A 6,998-nucleotide genomic window follows, 5' to 3' on the forward strand; every position below is an offset into this window, starting at 1 on the left:
TCATGATTAGACTTAGTCTTTGGCAATCCTACCACGAAATCTATCACGATATGTTCCCATTTCCATTCAGGTATATCTAGTGGTTGATGCAATCCACTCGGTCGCTGATATTCTGCTTTTACTCTTTGGCACGAATAGCATTTACTTATCCATTCTGCGATTTCCTTTTTCATGTTTGGCCACCAATAACTTCCCGTTAAGTCCTTATACATCTTTGTACTTCCGGGGTGAATTGAAAATCTGGAGTTGTGTGCTTCTGGAAAAATCTCATGCTTTAGCTCTACAATGTTAGGTATCCAAATGCTTGAGCTAACGTGATATATTCCTTTTTCATCCTTTTGAGCTCTAACTTCCTCTCCTGTCAACTTATCTTTCTCGTGGTTCATTACTTGTTCTTGACAACATCGAATCTTTTCCAAAAATTTTGGTTGAAATGACATTGCATACATGGCTCATCTTCCTAATTCTGGAATCTGCACTTCTATTTCCAACTTCTCAAAATCCTTGATCAATTCCTCTGATTAAGTTAATATATTCAATGTTTCTTTGCGGCTTAATGCATCTTTTACCACATTCGCTTTCCCGGGATGATAGCTTATCGTATAGTCATAATCTTTGATCATTCTAACATTCTTCTTTGTCTCATATTCAACTCCTTTTGTGTAAATATATACTTTAAACTCTTATGATCTGTATAGATCTCACACTTTTCTCCATATAAGTAATGCCTCCAAAATTTAAGAGCAAACACAATTGCTGCTAATTCCAAATCATGCGTGGGATAGTTATGTTCATGTGGCTTTAGTTGCTTCGACGCATATGCTATTACTTTCCCGTTTTGCATTAACACACATCCTAACCCTTTATATGAAGCATCGCTAAAGATCATAAACTCTCATTTTTCATCTGGTAGCACTAAAACTCGGGCGGTTACCAATCTCTTCTTTAACTCTTGAAAACTTTCTTCGCATTTATCTATCCACATAAACTTCTCGTTCTTCCTTATCAACTTAGTCAACGGAACAACAATCTTGGAAAAATCTTGAACAAATCTTCAATAGTATCCTGCTAATCCCAGAAAACTTCTGACCTCCGTAGGAGTCTTGGGTCTTTCCCAATTCATTACAGCTTCTATCTTGGCTGGGTCTACTTTAATTCCTTCACTATTGACTACATGTCCAAGAAAATGAACTTTTTTCAACCAAAACTCGCACTTTGAAAACTTGGCATATAACTTTTCTTTTCTCAAAACCTCTAAAAAAATCCTCAAATGTTCCATATGGTCTTCCTCCGTCTTGGAATATATCAAAATATCATCGATAAATACTATAACGAACTTATCCTAATACTGCTTGAACACTATATTCATAAGATCCATAAATACGGATGGCGCGTTCGTCACACCAAACGCCATTACCAAAAAACTCATAGTGCCCATATCTCATTCGAAACGCCGTCTTGGGTATATCTTCCGCTTTAATCTTCAGCTGATGATACCCAGATCTTAAATTAATTTTTGAAAAACAAGTAGCTCATTTTAACTGATCAAACGAGTCATCGATTCGCAGTAGAGGGTAATTATTCTTAATCGTTAACTTATTCAATTCATGATAATCTATGCACAACCTCATACTACCATCTTTCTTCTTCACAAATAACACTAGTGCACCACACGGGGATACACTTGGGCGTATTACTCCTTTATCCAACAATTCTTGCACTTGCGTTGCTAATTCCTTCATCTCAACAGGCGCCATTCGATAGGGAGCTTTCGATACTGGTTTTGTTCCAGGAGCCAAATCAATCGTGAACTCGATCTCTCGATCTGGAGGTAGTCCAGGTAATTCATCTGGAAACACATCGGGAAAATCTCTTACTACTAGAATATCCTCAATTCTTACAGATTCTTTCTCTATATCTTTGACATGAGCCAAATAAGCTTCCCATCCTTGACGCAATAATCTCCTCGTCTGAATAGCGGTTAAAAACTTCTTTCTTGTCTTTTCCCCTTGTATATCACTTCAACACCATCCTTAGTTTTAATTTTACCTTCTTACTTTTACACTCGATTTGCGCCTCGTGGTTTGACAACCAATCCATCCCTAAAATAATGTCGAACTCTCCTAACTTAAAAGGAATTAAGTCAGCAGAAAAGTGCCGACCTTCTATAATCAAATCGCAATTGGGAAAAATTCTATTAGCAGTAATTCTCTCTTGATTTGCTAATTCTATAATCAAATTAAGTTCAAGAGGGTACGCAACACATTTTAGTTGATCAAGAATACTTTCGGCAATAAATAATCTAGTTGCTCCAGAATCCATTAATATTTTTACTTCTACTGAGTTTATAACAAGCATACCTGCCATCATATCCACATCTTGTACAACATCTTTCATTGTCATATTGAAGGTTGTAGCTCTGGGTTGGGCTGTTGGTGCTAGGAGAAGCGGTGGTCCAGCAATCCTAAGAACATTTGCCTTTTGAACAGGCTCCTTACAATTTATAGCCATATGGCCCACCTTTCCACACTTAAAACAAGTTAATTCCGGCTTCCTTGCTCCACTTGGGCATTCTTTTGAATAATGTTCTTTCTGATTACACCTAAAACAGGTCACATCTAGCTTGTTACATCTTCCCGGGTGACTCTTCCCACAAACCTTACACTCTTGAATCTGAGGTCTACTATCATTTCCCGATTGTCTTGTCTTCTGAAAATGATTCTTTTGAGCTTCATTCCCGGGTTTAAACTTCTGAAACTTTTGATTCTGACCTCCACCATTCTTGCCAAACTTCCCTCTAAACTTCGAACTTCCTTGTTCCTGCTCTGAGTTCTCAAACTTCCTCTTCCTACCTTCATTCTCTCTTTTTGCAGCTTCTCGCTCCCCTTCCACCATCATTGCCTTCTGCACCAGGGCGGCATAGTTCTAGATCTCCAAAAGTGCCACTTGACTCCGTATCCATGGCCTAAGTCCCTGTTGGAACCTTTTGGCCTTTTTTGCTTCCGTATTCACATACTCAGATACAAACCTAGATAACTCTGAAAATTTTACTTCATATTCTGCCACCGACATATCCTCTTGTCTAAGATCCAGAAACTTCATCTCTAACTGCTCTTGCATATAACTTGGTGTTGAGTGGCATTTATGACACTTTATAATGCTCTAATAAGCGTTGAATTAATGCATTTGTACTCAAGTTGTTAAGTGTTTTAACGTGTTTTCTACTTTTTTTGCATTTGAGTCATTAATCTGTGAATCTGATGAATTAGCATTGTTTTGGTGCTAATTTGGTGTCAAGGTGGTGTTGGAATAAAAGCTCGTGGAAAGCCGGCTCGAAGCAATAAGGAGAAAGATGAAATCTGATTTTTTCCCAGAAGGATGGCGCGCTGTGATAGCGCGCGCCCGCGCCAGGATTCCAGAAAGGTAGCGCGCCCCGCTGTGATAGCGCGCGATCGCGCCGGTGCAAAAAATATGAATCCTGATTCTAATTCGATTCTAAGTGGGGAGACTTCCAGATTGTAAAGGGCTGCTATATATATTCAAATAAGAACGTTTTCATAGAGATATATACCAGAGCGCAAGGAGAGCCGTAAAAAGACCGTTTTTAGCAAGATTCAACGAAGATGAAGAAGATCTTATTTTAACTTATGAATCTTTGTTATATTTGGATGCTAGTTTTCTTACTTGTGAACCTATACTCTTGTTTTGTACTTGGTTTTATTTATTCGTTATAAAGACTACGTTTGTTATACCATACTTTCATCGGAACCCGCATTGATGATAAGTCTGATTATGGGCTAGTTGTTATCATGGGGTTCTAGCGGATTTATTTATGGATTTCTTTAGTTAAATTGTTTTGATACCTTATTATGTGGTGATTGTATTGGTTGTGCGTATTCGTCTTATGAGCGTCGCGAACTTATAAGATAGTGTGTTAATTCTTAATGAAGCGATAATGAATTTAAGGATTTAGAACTTGCCATGCTAGCATAGGTTCATGTATGGTTATGCATGATTCATAGGTAATTTTAACCGTCTTACTTGCCCTATATAATCAAGATAGATAACTTATTCTTAAACCGTTATGTTGTCAAATTCTATAGACATATAGGGTCTCAATATAATTGGTGTCTATTTAGCTTCTATCTCTTTTATGGATGTCTGGTAGAATGGTACTCGTACAACGAAAGTTGGCGTATATCAGTTTTGTGTTGTCTGATTAGTGTCATCACCATTGCATGCTAAGGTTGAGAACATTAAGGCTATTGAATGAAGTATTTAATGAAGTTAGAATCCCATGTTTGTCATATATATTAATTCAGTCAATCTTAATTTCGTAGTTATAATTGTTAGTTTAATTCTTAGTTATAAACAACCTCAATTTGTTATCATCTTAGCATTGAATAATAACCATACATTGTTGCTTAAGTGCATGAATTAATTAGTTAACCAATACAGTCTCTATGGGAATGAACTAGAAAAGATTCTATACTACTTGCGAACGCGTATACTGGCGTGTATTATTAGCGCGTATTTAGCGACTAACAAGTTTTTGGCGCCGCTGCCGGGGACTGCAGTGTTAATTTATAGTTTATGTATTTTCCATCAGTGGTCATTAAAGTTCATTGACTTGGACATTGTTACTTACATGTTTCCTTGTCTTATTTCAGGTACTCTAGCGAGGGTGTATACAAACGCGTTCGCGTACTCGTAGAGAAATCTGGATCAAGCCGAGGAAGAACTTATGGTAGTTCGTAAGGAAATTTTTGAGGAAGAAAAGAAGGTAGAAGAAGAAGAGAAAGTTGAAGAACTAGCTTTAGTAGAGATGGGTGATCAAGCGGAAAATCTGAAGGCTTTGATGGACTATTCTAAGCCTAAGATTAATGACATTCAGTCAAGCATCATCAAACCAGCCATCAGGGCTAACACTTTTGAGATCAAGTCAAGCACGATTCAAATGATACAGAACTCAGTTCAGTTTGGGGGTTCTCCTACTGAAGACCCCAACATGCACATCAGGGATTTCATCGAGATCTGCGATACCTTCAAGTTTAATGATGTGACTAAAGATGCTATCAAGCTACCCCTCTTCCCATTCTCTCTAAGGGACAAAGCTGAGTGTTGGTTACACTCTTTACCAGCAGGGTCTATCACCACTTGGGAGGATCTTGCACAAAATTTTCTCACTAAATTGTTCCTTATGGCAAAGACTGCTGCAATCAGGAATGCTCTTACTCAGTTTGCTCAGCAAACTGGAGAATCTCTGTGTGAGGCTTGGGATCGATATAAGGAGATGCTAAGGAAGTTCCCACACCATGGCATGCCTGATTGGATGATTATCAACTATTTCTACAATGGATTGGGTGCTACTTCTAGACCCATACTTGATGCAGCATTAGAAGGAGCCTTGTGGGCTAAAAGCTACAATGAAGCTTATGAACTTATTAAACTGATGGCTGCTAATAAGTACCAGAATCCTTCCCAGATGCTAACTCAAGGAAAAGTCACAGGAATTCTGGAGTTGGACGAAGCAACTGCTATCGCTGCCCAACTTAAGGCTTGACGATGAAGGTGGACACTTTGGCTAATTATGGAGTTAATCAAATCGCTAGTATCTGTGAGCTTTATGCTGGTGCCCACGAGACTGATTAGTGCGTAATTTCTAGTGAATCAGCTCAGTTCGTGAGTAACTTCCACCAATCGCAGCAACCGGTGCCAGCCACCTATCATCCCAACAACCGCAATCATCCTAATTTCAGCTGGAGCAACACTCAGAATACGGTTCAACAACCTTATCAGCAGTATCCAACTAAGTAGTACAACCCCCTGGTTTTCAGCAACCGTAGTATGCACCAAGACAACAACTCCAGCTACAACAAGCTAATGAAAAATCTGAATTAGAAGAGTTGAAGTTTATGTGCAAATGTCAAGCTGTTTCTATCAAGACCTTGGAAAATCAAATTGGGCAAATTAGCAATGCCTTGATAAATTGTCATCTTGGTACACTACCCAGTGACACTGAAGTTCCAGGAAAGAGGGAAGCTAAGGAACAGATAAAGGCAATCACTTTGAGGTCTGTAAAGATTGCGAATCCCGAACAAACTCAAGAGTTGACTAAAGAAGCTGAGGGCTGAGAAAAAAGTAGAGCAGCAGGAAGTAGAAGTGGAACCAAGGTAGACTACTATTGAGCACACTCCTCCTGAGGGTAATATAGGGGAGAAACAGATCTATCCTCCACCGCCTTTTCCCAAGCGGCTGCAGAAGAAAATGCTGGACAAGCAATTTGAGAAGTTTCTGGAGGTGTTCAAGAAACTTCATATCAACATACCTTTCGCTGAGGCTCTTGAGAAGATGCCTAGTTATGCAAGGGTTATGAAAGGTATTCTCTCTCAAAAAGTGAAGCTAGATGATTTAGAGACTATCGCTCTCACGGAGGAATGTAGTGCTGTGCTACAACAGAAGTTGCCTCTGAAGCTTAAAGACCCAGGAAGTTTCACTATTCTGTGTACTATTGGAAAATTGTCTTTTGACAGATGCTTATGTGACTTGGGAGCCAGCATCAATCGGATGCCTTTGTCAATTTTCAAGCAGTTGGACTTACCTTATCCCAAACCGACTTATATGACCTTGCAGTTAGCCGACCGTTTTATTACATATCTGTGAGGTATTGTGGAGGATGTCTTGGTCAAGGTTGATAAACTCATCTTCCCTACTGATTTCGTCATTCTTGATTTCGAGGAGGATAAGAAGATTCCCATAATCTTGGGGAGACCTTTCTTGACGACTGACCGAACCTTGATAGATGTGCAGAAGGGTAAGCTCACAATGCGAGTTCTGGATCATGATGTGACTTTTACTGTGTTCAATGCTATGAAATTTCCGACTGATAATGAGGAGCGCTTAAAAGTGGAATTGGTCGATTCGGTGGTCACATCGGAAGTTGATCAATTGCTAAGGTCCGATGCCTTAGAAAAAGCCTTGTTGGGAAATTCAGATAG

General features: G+C 39.1%; 1 non-coding gene across 1 annotated transcript; it reads right to left on the reverse strand.

The window, feature by feature from the left end:
• Positions 1 to 5,215: 5,215 nt before the first annotated feature.
• Positions 5,216 to 5,322, reverse strand: LOC141676113 (small nucleolar RNA R71). The gene has a single exon (XR_012556720.1). It is a non-coding gene; the product is annotated as a small nucleolar RNA R71 (small nucleolar RNA).
• Positions 5,323 to 6,998: the final 1,676 nt, after the last annotated feature.

The sequence above is a fragment of the Apium graveolens genome, chromosome 7 (genome assembly GCF_009905375.1).
Source record: "Apium graveolens cultivar Ventura chromosome 7, ASM990537v1, whole genome shotgun sequence".
Lineage (NCBI taxonomy): Eukaryota > Viridiplantae > Streptophyta > Magnoliopsida > Apiales > Apiaceae > Apium > Apium graveolens.